The following is a 15,051-nucleotide window of genomic DNA, read 5'->3' on the forward strand; positions in this document are numbered from 1 at the left end:
GGGAGGAGGGTGATAATTGTCTCTGCACGTATAACACTACAGGCTGGGGGGCGGGGCGGCACCTGTCAGCAGGGAGTGTTGGGGCGTGAGGAGTAGGACGAAGGCTCTAGTCTATACGTCCTCCCAGTGGGGGCTCCTCACTGGTAGGGGGGAGGGCTAAAAAGCAACAAAAAAAAGTATAATTGAAATACAAGAGGGATATTTGAATAGCTGACCTTTTTTTTGTCTGTTCCCTTTCCATGGAAAACTACAAAAAGATGAGAGCTTATATAAAACGTATATAAAATATCTTATCCCTCCCTTTTCGTATGACCCATTAAGACCTGAGACCGCTTCTTAAAAAAAATCTTAATCCTAATAGTTTTTCAGGAAAAAAAATAATAATAATAATTTTCACGATTTTTCAAAAATAGCAGATCTACAAGCTCATAGCGCGGCACTCGGTGCCGCGCTATGAGCTTGTAGATCTGCTATTTTTGAATAGCCAAAGAAATATAAAGTGACACAGATGCGTTCCAGGTATTAATGGGATAAGGTACATGTGAACCTGTTATGTGACTAGATTTTACAAGGTACACTTTCTCTGTCCAGTAATTGTGAGCGCATCATAGAGCATGGGTGTTGTTGTGCATACTGTAACTGCAACACGGTATACATCAATATGTTATGTACGTTGTTGGTCAAACTCACATCCATTGACATCACCAGCCATCTTTGACGCAGTACTGGATATAAATAAACAGTTTCTACCTGCTTATAGCTAGAGCCACAGGGATTACGTGATCATGACTCAAGAATAACAGCTTATGTGATAGAACTTGGGCATACGGTATTTTATAACACTTCTGAAGCATCATTTCAGTATAATGTGTCATCATTCTTTGTGAAAAATGTTGTGTTTATTTTATAACATAAAAGTGCACGGGCAAAACAGACAACCAAACAGACTAACAAAATAACAGAAATTAAAAAAAAGGGGGAGAAAATAAAGATACAAATATTAAAGATAAGGGTAAGTGTGCATCATAAAATCAATCACGGCTGAACCAGAAACAAACTGAGTTTCATCATGACCCGGGGTATAAGAAGTTTTGACTAGGTTCTCAAACAAATATATAAAATTGTGATGCGATTAAAAGATTTAGGTTCTGTACTCGGATCTCAGATGCAGCTATTGTACAGAACCTGCTTAAGGAACTCAAGGAGGGTGATTATACGGCACAGTAAAAATGTCAAATCAAAGCGGAGAAGGGTGTTGAAAATACATATTACAATGAGAGTGGGCAGTAAGCCCTCAAATACTTTGTCATTTTGTGAAGCAATGCATCCCCGATGTGGCCTTAAAACCTTAATCCTGTCGCCAGACTCCAGTCTTTTTTATAGCGATTGCTATGGCTTTCACAAAATCCCTGTCAGTTTCGTCAAACCGATCCAATGCACACACTCATTTATTTATTCCATCTTTTGCCAGCTCATTTACCCAAGTAGAACCATGGAGGCATCACAGACGCATCTGTTTTTCTCATCCACCATATGCAGCTCTTTTTTTTTTGTCATCTGAGGTTGTGGGCAGCAGCTGATAGAAACGGCTCTTTTTGGGCAGTGATGAGTGGAATGTCCTTCAACGTTAACAGCGATCAGACAACAGAACTCGGAGCAATGTGGCAGGTGGTGCTTTTTCAGCAATAGACCGGAAATATTGATCCATGCTTGTCTTGACCCAACCTAGGATGTTGAAAAGGATTGTCAATCACTTGTTTTGACTGCTGACAGCAGCCATGTTTTTAATCATTAAAACCCTAAAGAAAGGAAAACTGTTTACAGACCATTAATCACCAAAAAGCATAGCGTAAATAATCACTATATGGCTTCATTAATAGTAGGGGAAACAGAGTCCGGGACAGAGAGGTATTTTCGTACAAGATACGGAGTCTAATAACGGCATGGTTTCTCTGTGCAATCTGCAGCTATGGATACCGAGTTACTATAGGTGTACAGTTTGTGAATGAAGCACCAAGTGATTCCCAACATGTGGGTCTGCTGGGCTGTGAGTATTGTGGGCCCAAAAATAATTGGAAAATGTCATATTTTTGAGTGGTGCCGAAGGCACCCACTCCTATACGTGACTTTGTCTGTGTGTCCGTATGTATGTATGTATGTATGTATGTATGTATGTATGTATGTATGTATGTATGTATGTATGTATGTATGTATGTATGTATGTATGTATGTCCGTGTGTCCACCAAGCTAACATTGGTCAAGCATCACGTGACACGTGACAATATGTTGAAAGGGTGTGCTTTGATTGGCTAGCGAGATGCATGACGAAATAGAGCCCTATAAATAGGTGTGTCACTTGTAACAACATGTAAACATTGTTTACATGTTTCAAAGTGACATCAGTGCCATCAGCCAAGCTAACATTGGACATGTTAGCTTGGCTGATTGAACATGTTAGCCAAGCTAAGCAAGGCACCACTCACTTCACACAGGGTGTGATTTTTTTCTTTAAATCATTGAAAAATTAGTTTTCATTGTGATACCGATAAATAGGAACGTAACGCATTGACTCCCCAGAGTTAAAACATCGTTTTTCGTCCCCTTGCCAGCACAACGAGCGGTTTCACTGTACCTTTGAAAAATCATGGAATATTCTCCGCCACAGCCCACACCACGGAGATCCGGTAAAATTGGGAAGAGAAAAAAAAGGGTCGGTCGCGATCCTCCATTCCAGAGCTATGGCCAGTGGATTGTTTTGGCCAAAAACAACAGAAAACCGAGAAAATTTGAGTTTTATAAATCCTCGAGCATGAATGGAAACTATAGCTTATTTTTGTTGCGATCACGTGATTTCTGGGTGTACTCTTCAGGCCTTTGCAGACAGGGTGCGATTAGTCAATCAGTTTTTACCGCATGCGAAAAGACGCACAAATCGAACTGGGTTCGATTGGGGAAAAAACCGCATCGCCGCAGCCACTTGCCGCACGGCAAATTCTGAGCCGGTGTGCATGAGGTCATAGAGAACCATGTGTTCATTTAAAAAATGATATTGTCAGTTTTTTTCTCGTGCGAAAAAAACCTTTTCACCCTGCCTGCAAAGGCCTTTCTTCGGTGGTGCTTGGTTCATTCACAGGCTGCGGCGCGGCGCCCTCTAGCGTAATTTCTAAAAAGATTGTTTCATTTGTTTAAGTCCTTGGCAGGCAATGCATTAAAAAGTATACTATATATAGGTCCATTGATTCAAGCCGGAACACAATCAATTGACTGATCATTAAAATGAACATGCTCTGAAGATGCACACTGCCCATGTATCGGATGACTTAAGCATGAGGTGAGCTGACATTTCCGTAGCAGCGTCAGCTGAGCTGTGAGGTTCGCTGTGGTCAAGGGCGCAGATCTCATTACAACTGGGGGGGGGGGGCTTTCAAACAAGGCCTTTCCTTGTAGTTGTTGTTGTTGTTGTTGTTGTTGTTTTTTGGGGGGGGGCTCTGTCTTGAGAGATTACTATGGAATAAATCAGGACAGCAACCTATGCTGCTTGTCATATTTGTCTGATATCTTACAAGATGAGATGCAGCTGTATTAAAGTCTGTCCTACCCATCACATTTTAGAAAAGATCTATGGATGATATCCATATCCATGGGGATGACATAACACGTCCCTCTGTCTGCATTGAACCACCAGCACATCAGTGAACAAGCTACTTGGTCTGAAATGCCAAAACTAAATCAACAACAACAAAGTTGTCAGTAAAAAACATGGCTGTGGAAGTTGAGGCATTTGAAGATGCTGGAGGAAACTATCCTTTTCAGGAATTAGCTATCTCTGGGTGCTATCAGACTTCTTACTCTGCATGTATCCAGTAGTATATGTAGATACATTGTTGTATGTATCTACATACAACAATGTATGTATACTACACCCCTCCCCCTCTCTTCTATCTCTTCTTTCTCTTTTCTTGAAACAATCAAAACGATGCTGTTTTTTTCCTTTGAATTTGACTCTGGGAGGACCGCCCAATAGAATGTGGAAGTTGGCCCGTTTGGTCCGCCCTCAGCCCTCCTCTTCCAGTGGGGCGCCATATGTTTTCATTGCCACTAACAACATTTCTCCCACAGAACACTAACACTAACAACATTTCTTCCACGGAACACTAACAACATTTCTTCCACGGAACACTAACAACATTTCTCCCACTGAACACTAACACTAACAACATTTTTCCCACTGAACACTAACACTAACAACATTTCTCCCACTGAACACTAACACTAACAACATTTCTCCCACTGAACACTAACACTAACAACATTTCTCCCACTGAACACTAACACTAACAACATTTCTTCCAGGGAAAACTGACAACATTTCTTCCACAGAACACTAACAACATTTCTCCCATGGAACATGGACGTTATAGACGACAAGCTTTTTGCTAGCGGACTTACGCAAGTTGCTCAATTACACAATATTGAACATGTAAAACATGTTCATACCTTCTGACTGTCCCTCCCGACAGATGCAATAGCGCAGCTCGGAATCTGTTCTTGAGAGATTAGGCATGACGAATAGTGAATGGGGAGAACATAAAACACCACTGACTGATGAAGGTATATTATGTGCTAAAGCTAAGTAATGTAAAAAAAAAAAGCCTTCCAGCATTTCATACACGTTCCAGCTACTAGAATTTGACCTATAGTCTTGTTTTTCAGTGCACTTGACATACATGAAATGTGTCTTTAAATAATGTGCTGTGCCACAAGATTATATATCAGGGTCTCCAAGCAGCAGGAATATCTGCTAGACATGTCATTAGTAAAAAGCCAAGGGGAATACTGATCATTTTGTTACATCATGTTATTCTTATGTGGGATTTTCATAGCATTTAAAACACACATTATCTTTATTCTACCATTATAACAATGCACAGTGCGGGGTAAAAAAATAAACAATTGTTCTCAGAGTCAAATGTCATTTCAGCATGATTTTTTTGTGTGTTTTTGGTCTTTATTTACCCAGGGTAGTAGCTCATTTTCAGCAATGCCTTGCACATAGAAAAACACAGACACACACACACACACACACACACACACACACACACACACACACACACACACACACACACACACACACACACACACACACACACACACACACACACACACACACACACACACACACACACACACACACACACACACACAAACCTCGGAGTTGTCTACAACCACAGTCTTATACTGTTGGCCACTAAGCAGCTCGGCAGTTGGGGGTTCAGTGCTTTGCTCAAGGGCACTTCAGTGGTGTTGCGGTTGTGGTGAGTGGTGAGCATTCACTTCCCCACCCACCCAGCCAACATGTCCAACTGGGCCCCATGTGGGTTTTTAACTGGGCAGATGGGCATGGGTTACATCTGGTTTTGCACATGGGTTCCACCAAGCACCCACTTGTGTTAGCCCACATGGGCTTAAGTGGGTTTCTAACTGGGTCTTAGGTGGGCTCCAAATGGGCAAATATATGTCGGAACCATGTGGGCGCCACCTGTGTTTGCCTATATGGGTTTGAACTGGGACCTGAATGGGCCTGAAATGGGTTCCAGCTGGGCAAATTACATGTGACCCATGTAGGCCACACTTGTGTTGGCCCATTTAGGGCTCCAACTGGTTTTGCACATGGGTTCTACCAAGCACCCACTTGTGTTAGCCCATGTGGGCTTAAGTTGGTTTCTGACTGGGTCTTAGGTGGGGTCCAAATGGGCAATTTGATGTCGGAACCATGTGGGCGCCACCTGTGTTTGCCAATATGGGCTTGAACTGGGACCTGAATGGGCCAGAAATGGGTTCCAGCTGGGCAAATTACATGTGACCCACGTAGGCCACACTTGTGTTGGCCCATTTAGGGCTCCAACTGGTTTTGCACATGGGTTCCACCAAGCACCCACTTGTGTTAGCCCATATGGGCTTAAGTGGGTTTCTGACTGGGTCTTAAGTGGGGTCCAAATGGGCAATTTGATGTCGGACCCATGTGGGCCTCACCTGTGTTAGCCCATATGGGCTTAAGTGGGTCCTGACTGGGTCTTAGGTGGGGTCCAAATGGCCAATTGTATGTCACACCCATCTAGGCCTCACCTGTGTTTGCCCATGTGGGCTTGAAGTGGGATCTGAATGGGCCTTAGGTGGAGTCCAACTGGGCACGTTTGAGACCCATGTAGATCCCACTTCTAGCAGCCCAAGTGGGTAACATCCGGGCCCTTTGCCAACATGGGTTTCAAGTTGGTCCTGAAGGGATTTAAATAGGAGAATTAAACAGTATATTGACAAGAACCATGTTTAACTACTGCTAAGTTTTACCAGGGTGAAAAAACAATATCAGACAATATATCTTTTGACAATGTTTATTTCTGGGAACTTTCGGCCTTCTGGTTGTAAAATACAAAATACAAAATGCTTTGGTATTTTTAAAATATAAAATGTATACATGGAAATAAAGTGTAGACAGTATTGGGCCAATATGCATCTTCAAGTCTCGTAAACAATCCATTTAACTCTCGTAAATTATCATTAAGATAGAACTCTTGTAAACAATCATTTGTAATGATGTATACATGACACATAACAGTGCAACTCTAAAGTAACAACTTAAATGTTCTGGACACAAACTAATAAGGAACCCATATCTCTTAACTCAACTACAACAAAAGGAGGGTTCTTCTCATGAGGTAGTTAATTATTCCAGCAGAGGGCCATTTCAGCCAACAAATCCTGAATGATAAACACACCACAAACTGTGTGTGTGTGTGTGTGTGTGTGTGTGTGTGTGTGTGTGTGTGTGTGTGTGTGTGTGTGTGTGTGTGTGTGTGTGTGTGTGTGGCCTATTGGACCTGTTCCTGATTTTCCTGTGTTCCCTGTGTTTTCGAGGGATCTTCTAGCTCGTAGGGTCCGGTTTCCACCACGGTCTCGAGCTCCGGTGAACCATTTGGACACGGCCAACTCTGCCTCCTTCTGGTTTATTTCCTGCGTGACGGCGTTCTTCTTTATTGCCCTTAAAGATAAATGACAAGAAGCCAACTTAGTAATGCTGGCTTGATTTTTACATTATGAAACCATATAAGACAGACATCTTTTCAAAAGTTTTATATCGCTGAGAAATGTGTATGCTTTTTAAAAACAACCGAGTCAAATCTGAGAACAGTTCATTAGAGTTGTACTCCAAGCTATTCACACGGCCAAGTGCTACAGGAAAAATGCAGGATTATGTATAGAACCTGGTGGCTAAGATGTTCTGATGCATTATTGAGCATTCTTTGCTGAACAGAAAAAGAAAATGGAACAATAATTTTAAATGTCTTGAGCTATGGTGGCAATTTAGTTTTCATGTAGAACAACTAAGTTCAGGTGGCACCATATGTTATGGCAATAACACAAAATCTAATTTACCATATAGAACGTCAAAAAGTGCCAGTCCTCGGAACGCCTTCTTGCCACTGCGTCCGAAAAGGTTATACTCGAGTGCCAGCTTATTGGTAAGGAGGAACCCCATCATCCTCCTGACACAACGGTCCACGGAAGTCCCCCCAATGTCTGCAACCATGGCAATCTGAGTACGATAAAAGTCACAGGAAGGAAATTCTGTATTAAGTGAACAGCTAAGATGTCAATGCCCGTTGTGTGCATGCACTCAAAGGGCAGGTTAACAGACTACCAATGTGATTAGAAAATACAAGCACATTTTGAAGTGAATAAGAGATTTAGAAAATACAAGTACATTTTGAAGTGAATAAGAGATTTGAACTTACAACTGCAGACTTAAAGTCAGGGTCACCCAGCTTTAAGTTCATGGACTCGAGATCTGCCTACGTGTCCAGCGGGAACACAGCTCCTTCAGGCAGCATGTTCAGCATCTGCCATGGACCTTCTGAGTGCTCTTTACTTCCTCTAGGAGTCTCACGAGCTGGGTGAACATTTGTTCTCCCATGCCTGGTGCTCGTGGTGCTGGACTTGGGCTGCTCATTGGGGTTCCAGCTGTGGGTCGTCTTATTGGGGGTCCGGCTGTGGGTTGACTAGGGGTTCCAGTGCGGTGGCTCATCTGGGTCCCAGTGGGGCGGCTCTGTCACAGTTGATAATAATAAACTTTATTTGTAAAGCACCTTTCATGACATGACATGCAGCTCAAGGTGCTTACAATTACAGTAAAGTAAAACTAATTTAACGATAAAGCAAAAAAAGAAAGCAAAAGCATAAAACAGCATTTAAAAATCAACCAAAAGCCAGAGTGAAGAAATAGGTCTTCAGCTGTGTTTTAAAGCTATTCACAGAGGCTGCCTGCCTTACGTGTAATCGGAGTTTATTGGGGTGCTCACGTTTGTGGGTTCAGTGGGGCGGCTGATCAGGTTTGCAGTTGGGCGGCTTGCTCTTGGTCTTCCAACTGGGGGTGTCCACACTCGGGATTCCAACGGGACTGGGGGTTCTTCTGGGACTCGGGGTTTCTAAACATAATGTAACATTTCAAGATGTTAAATTCTCTGTATATTTTATAAAAAAGAATAAAATCTAATTCCATACTTTACATACTTGTCTGAGAAGAGGGAGATACACCGGGGCTGCTGCTTGGACTGCTGATCGGACTTGGACTGCGGCTCCTGTGTCTTTTGGGGGGGGGGCTCACTTTCTTGGACAGTGCACGGGGAGGTGTAGGTGGTAGGAGGTCATCATCGAAAGCTTCCGATTCCTCCTCACTCGTGAGCGCCTCCCTCTGTTTTTGCGGTGGCCTACATTCAGTTAAAAACATACATTTTAGCAAACATAAAAAAGTAACTTTAAGCAGTAGTTCTCAAAATCGAGTCCGGGGACCCCATGGGTCCTTGAGGGGGTTCCAGAGCATTCCTTGCAAAATGTATTAAAAAAAGTACAGGCAAGAGGGACAAATCAGTTTAACCATGCATACGTCAACCATTTGAAAATTGCTGATCTACATGCTCACAACATGTCGCAATGCAAGACGTGGTGAGCTTGTAGATCGGTTATTTTCATTTTTTTTGTAACAATGAAATAGGGCATTCATTTACGAAAAAACTAAAAGTTACAAAGAGATACAAGGTTTCACAACAATATCATGAATACCAGTGATCAAAGCTACAGAAACAGAACATTAAATAATGAGTTGATATTTAATTTATACAATCATGCTGTTTGTTGTGCATGGTGAGGGCTTGCATGTCAAACAGCTCATATATGAGAAATATAGCATGAAATGACATGGAGGAGCGAGCGAGCAGGAGTGTGAGGAATGGGAATGTGGTCGTCAGTCTAACCTGCTTGCTTTCTCCGGACTCGCATCTAATCTTCACCTCCTGGCTCAGAGGTGGGACTAATGCGTCAAATAATTATAATGGGTTAGATACAGGGGGAAATTCCAGGTTTCAGGGGTCCTTGAGGGCAGGGGTCTTCAAAAGGGGGTCTGGGACCCTTTGGGGGTTCTCAGAGTCACTACAGGGGGTCCCCCAAATCTTTGTGTGATATGATAATGTTTTTGTTTTACATGTTGTTCTACATGTTTAACCACTTGAACCCTAGTATCCCTTTTCTGAGGAGAACTTTAGCCAAAAATAGCCGGTCTACAAGCTCAAAACGCCTTGCAGCGCGAGGCGTTTTGAGATTGTAGATCGGCTATTTTTGGGAAAGACATATACAGTAGGTGTGTAGAGGGAAAAAAGAGCAGCAAAAGTTTATCTGAAACACAATTCTATACAATATAGAATGGGTCCCTGCTTCATCTCTCTCTCAGCCAGGGGGTCCTTGGTCTGAAAACGTTGAAGACCCCTGCTTGAGGGGGTCCTCAGATAAATCCCCAGATAAATGAAGGCTAGTTAGGAACCAAATGGACCCTTATGTAGCTGTAACTCTCAGGGTGTATGGTGGTCCGTGGTCTAATGCAGGGGTTCTCAAAGTGGGGTCCGGGAGGGCCCTATATTCATCAGCTATTTAAAAAAAGAAAAATCTTGACATAACACCACAAATCTTGTATGGGGTCCTTGGCACAAAATCTTTTCAGATGGGGTTCCGTGGTCAAATACACACCTTGACAAGAAAACATTTTAGAACCATTGCCTAACAACAGCTATTTTTAGTTACCTCCTGTGTCGCCTTCGGGATGCATCATCACCATCAGTCGCTATGTCCGATGACGTCTCTCCCAGCTGGAGCTTCTCACGAGCCACTGCGTATGTCTCTTCAGGAAGAACACAAAAACAGGGGAAGGGGACATTAAAGCAATTTTTCAAAGTTAAAACAATATGATGCCAAAGTTAAACCTTTGAATGGCACAGGCTATCATAAGCCTATCATTGCCTACTTGCACATACATTGTAACCAGGGGTGCACATAACTTTTTAGGTGTGGTACTCAGAAGAGCACCTGGAGATGTGACTTGGTGCGCATGGTCCCGTCCGGTTTTGTCAGCGGGGGGGGGGGGAGGGGGGGGGGGGGTTCAGCACGGTGCCCACCAGACTGTTTTGTCAACGGGGGGGGGGGGGGGGGGGGGGGGGGAAGGACGCTCTGCTTTTAAATTACGCCGATCTTCGCCGTTTTTTTTCCTCACGCTGTTAGGTAAAGCCCTCCAGGTTGGTGCCCTGTGCTGCTGCGCTGATTTTATCCGCCAGATTGGGACGTTCACGGCATATTTTGCACCATTACGGTGCGTTCATCATCGGTGACGAGTGCGGCGAGGCAATGCGAGGCGAAGCGAGGCAACGCGAGTCAACACTCATACAATCACGTGCAGCATGCGTCCTCTACCCCTGCGCGTAATGGCTGTACATGGGGCCTACGGGTGCTTTAGAGTGATTGTGTGAGTATGGCTTCAGGAAATAAATTCCTAGCCTCGATCTCCAAGCTTTTATTTTTTAGTTTTGCTAAAAAATAAAAGCTAGGAAATTCCTGTCCCAGCTGTTGGTACGCAAAAGCGCCTCGCGTTGTCTGATGTGGTGCGCATTTTTTATTTTGGGTGCGCATGCGCACCTGCGCACCAGTTATGTGCACCCCTGATTGTAACACTCCTTGTAAAAGCTAAGCTACTGGTGGCAAACTTGTTTTCAATGTGGAATAACAAAGTTCATGAGCCTTGTCAAAAGTAACAAGTGGGTGCATGATGTTGCGCTCCCTTTCCACCAGTTAGAGCAGCTGTATGCTGTGGCATGCTTCTACTATTGTACATCAAATGTTTTGCAAAACTTCAACATTTAATGTAGAAATGCACACGGAACAATTAAAAACTCAAATTTACCATATTATGCAACATAAAAAAGACGCAGGTTTTGGAACTTCTTATTATGACGGATACAAAAGGTTGGACTGCATCATTCTTCTGGTACAATCATCTAATGAAATGCCTCCTATGTCTCAACCATGGCAACCTGAGTATATGGTAAAAGTCACAGGAAGGAAATGCCATATTAAGAGAACGGCAAAGATATCAATGCTCTGATCCTAACATGGTTAGAAAATACAAGCACATCTTAAAGTGAATATGAGATTTGAACTTACAACTCCAGACACGAATACAGCTTGTCAATTGTGGACTGGACATCTTCATCTCCAATTTACTTAGACAAAGAGAGAAGAATTACCCAAAAGAAAAAGAGACACACACACACACACACACACACACACAAAACATTTTCTTTTTAAAAAGCTTGTATGGAATTCATCAAGAATGTGTATGTGTTTCAATGTTTAGAGTAGCAGGAGCTAGAAGTTTAAATATATTTCAGTCTTTAATACGTTACAGTATGTCATGGCACAATAGCCAACTCTTAAGAGATGGCTAATAAAATAATCACAAATGTATGAAAAGGGTCTTGTTGACAGAGGGACAACGGACATACCATTCCTTTGTCCAGTGAGGTTCCCTCCTGAAATGGATTCAAATAACCCTAATTAGTCACTGCAAAATATCAGTTTCCATTAACTAACCTTGGCAGTGTAAAGTAACTAAGTACATTTACTCAAGTGCTGTACTTAAGTACAATTTTGAGGTACTTTCACTTCACAGAAATACTTCCAATTTTAAGTACTTTTACTTCTACTCCACTACATCTCAGAGTCAAATATTCTACTTTTACCCCACTACAATTATTTGAAAACTTTAGTTACTTTGTAGATTTTGATTAGTATTACAAAACATACATTAGCCACTTCAGCCATTTGAAATAAGCAGATCTACAAGCTCACAATGTGTCGCATCGCAAAACATTGTGAGCTTGTAGATCTGCTATTTTCAAACGTTTTTCTGCATTTCAAAACTTGAAATGAGACATTCTGCATAATGAGTACTTTTACTTTTGATACTTTAAGTACATTTTTATAACAAAAACTAGCATTCTAGCTAACATTATGCATTGTTTTTTTCCCCCCATAAACAATAGCATTCCTATTATGAGGGAAACATCCGCCCAATTCTCCCAAAATAGCAGATATACAAGCCAAAATAAAAAGTACATTTTTAATTCCGGACTTTTACTTGTAATAGAGCAGTGGTTCTCAAACTTTTTCATGTCAAGGACCCCCAAATTGACACTTATTAGCCCGCGGACCCCCATTTGAAAAGATATGCCAGGGACCCCCCATAAAGAGAAGATTTTTACGGCTCTATAGCAGTGATTCTCAACCATTTTAATTTCAAGGACCCACAGTTTGACATGCATTAGGGCTACGGACCCCCATTTAATGGCATTTCTATCTCTGGGACCCCAATTCATATTGTAAAATCAATGTTAATCTAACTCTGAGAGTGTACAAATGGAACCAAATGGACCCGTTAGGGTCCATTTGGTTCCATTTGTACACTCTCAGAGTTACAGACCCATAAGGGTCCATTTGGTTCCTGTCCATCATTTAGCTGGGGACCCCCTGGAACCCCCTCAAGTACCCCTGGGGGTCCCCGGACCCCACTTTGAGAACCAACGTAATAGAGTATTTCTACATTGCAGTATTGATACTTTTACTGGATAGGCTGGATTGGTGCTGCTCAGATGCAATCTAAAGCCAACCTGGTATATCCGGTAAATGTTCACATACACATACATGCAAACATGATGTCGTTTCCGTATCCGCTCTAGACCGGAACTGTTGCCTACTAAGTCAAGTGAATTGATAACAGACCCGTCCAGTTAGCTCCGTTCATTCTTTTTTCTTTTAGTTCACCATTATAAATTAACAAACTGCTTCACAGTGGTGCTGGTTACAACTATGCTTATGCAATTATTAAAAACGCAAAAAATCTATAATTGTATACACAGAGATAAACTAATGAGAATGCATTTTAATCACGAAACGGCGAGCTAACGTGAACTAGCATGCTAGCTAATATTATGCATTGCTCTCCGGACTTGCCACGGCAATATAATATCATAATAAGTTTAATCAAACGATGGTGGTATCTGAACGGGTACAAACTATATTACTGGCCCCAAAAAATGGAGGGAAACAGCTTGTTGTTACTTACATAAAAACATATCTCATCACTGCTCCAACACTCCGTCTCCTTGGAGTGTATCCAATCCGAGAAATAGATCCGGAGATTCTGGAACTACTTCTTTTAATGTCCAACAACCTTTTATTGATTTTATTTTGGTTTGTTTCAGCTAAAAAATTTCCTTCTAACGAAGGCTGGCATACGTTAAATTCACCGAGCGGTTTGAGAATTCAAACAGGAATGACGTCAGTTCCTGTAGTTGCCAGTGTTTCCATATTTTGCGAAAGAAATAAGCAGACAGGTCTATGAAAACAAGCCGAAAACTGTGTATTGGCATATGGTCATGTGGTGACTAAAGGCCACATGGCCTATATATACATATAGATTAAGGGATCAAAGCTTTCCCTATTTTTTTTAGCAGTGTATATTTAAAATAGCCGATCTACAAGCTCACAACGCGTCTTCAAACAAGCCGCTTATAATAAGCATACATGGCAACACTGCAGGGCTTACAATGCACGGCTGCTATGCATTCTGGGACTTGAAGTTGACTTTGAAAGTGTTCATTGTTCTTCAACCCAACTGTGTGTCACTTGTAATTGAATTTATTCATTTATCTGATACAGTACCAAACTGACACAGAGGCAGTTATACTTATTATAGGCAGGAACATTATTAAAGGTTTTTTAAGGTTTATATTATGTGTAATAAACCTTGTCTCAGGTATGAGAAAGAAATGTAAAGAGCCCGGCCACAGAATATTTCTACTGTAAGCATTAATAACTGAGGCAGAACTTCCAAAGGACATTAACAGGATACTTTATTTATTTAACTATATTAAAGCAGAAAACACTAATAAAAGACGAGAGGTAACCATACGCAAATCGTATTACAATTCATTGAATGATCAGTTATAAACTATAGTCATAATTTAAAAAGTTCGAATTCATGAACACCTACAATATAATCAAACACATTTACTAGAAACTCTAAAACTACTACTTAACTTTCAACATGTAATCATATGTATTATTATTTTGTTGTATTGTTAATTTGTTGTTTTTATTTTTGTTTCAAATTAATTATTTTATTTTCCTTTTAATTTTATATAAAAGCCCTTTACATCATTGGTTCTCAAAGTGGGGTCTGGGGACCCCCAGGGGTCCTTGAGGGAGTTCCAGGGGGTCCCCAGCTAAATGATAGATTAGGCACCAAATGGACCCTTATGGGTCTGTAACTCTGAGAGTGTACAAATGGAACCAAATGGACCCGTTAGGGTCCATTTGGTTCCATTTGTACACTCTCAGAGTTAAATTGACATTGATTTTACAATATAAATTGCGGTCCAAGTGATAGAAATGCCATTAAATGGGGGTCTGTAGGCCTAATGCATGTCAAAGTGGGGGTCCTTGAAATTAAAATGGTTGAGAATCACTGCTAGAGTCGTAAAAAATCTTCTCTTATGGGGGTCCCTGGCACATCTTTTCAAATGGGGGTCCGCGAGCTAATAGTGTCAATTTGGGGGTCCTTGACATGAAAAAGTTTGAGAACCACTGCTTTACATAGACTCACCCACACATAA

The 15,051-nt window shown here is 41.7% G+C and overlaps 1 long non-coding RNA gene across 3 annotated transcripts; it reads right to left on the minus strand.

The window, feature by feature from the left end:
• Positions 1-5,841: 5,841 nt before the first annotated feature.
• LOC311051857 lies at positions 5,842-13,708 on the minus strand. Of its 3 annotated transcripts, none has more exons than XR_014601431.1 (10): positions 13,500-13,708; positions 11,881-11,907; positions 11,540-11,598; positions 11,280-11,409; positions 10,130-10,226; positions 8,570-8,766; positions 8,359-8,484; positions 7,795-8,105; positions 7,436-7,595; positions 5,842-7,040 (listed from the first exon to the last, which is right to left on the minus strand). It is a non-coding gene; the product is annotated as an uncharacterized lncRNA (long non-coding RNA). The 3 variants fall into 3 exon arrangements; XR_014601432.1 differs by having other exon boundaries at positions 8,330-8,484; XR_014601430.1 differs by lacking the exon at positions 11,280-11,409.
• Between the last annotated feature and the right edge of the window lie 1,343 nt (positions 13,709-15,051).

This window comes from Gymnoscopelus microlampas, assembly GCF_963454915.1.
Source record: "Gymnoscopelus microlampas genome assembly, chromosome: 9".
In the NCBI taxonomy this organism is placed as follows: Eukaryota; Metazoa; Chordata; class Actinopteri; order Myctophiformes; family Myctophidae; genus Gymnoscopelus; species Gymnoscopelus microlampas.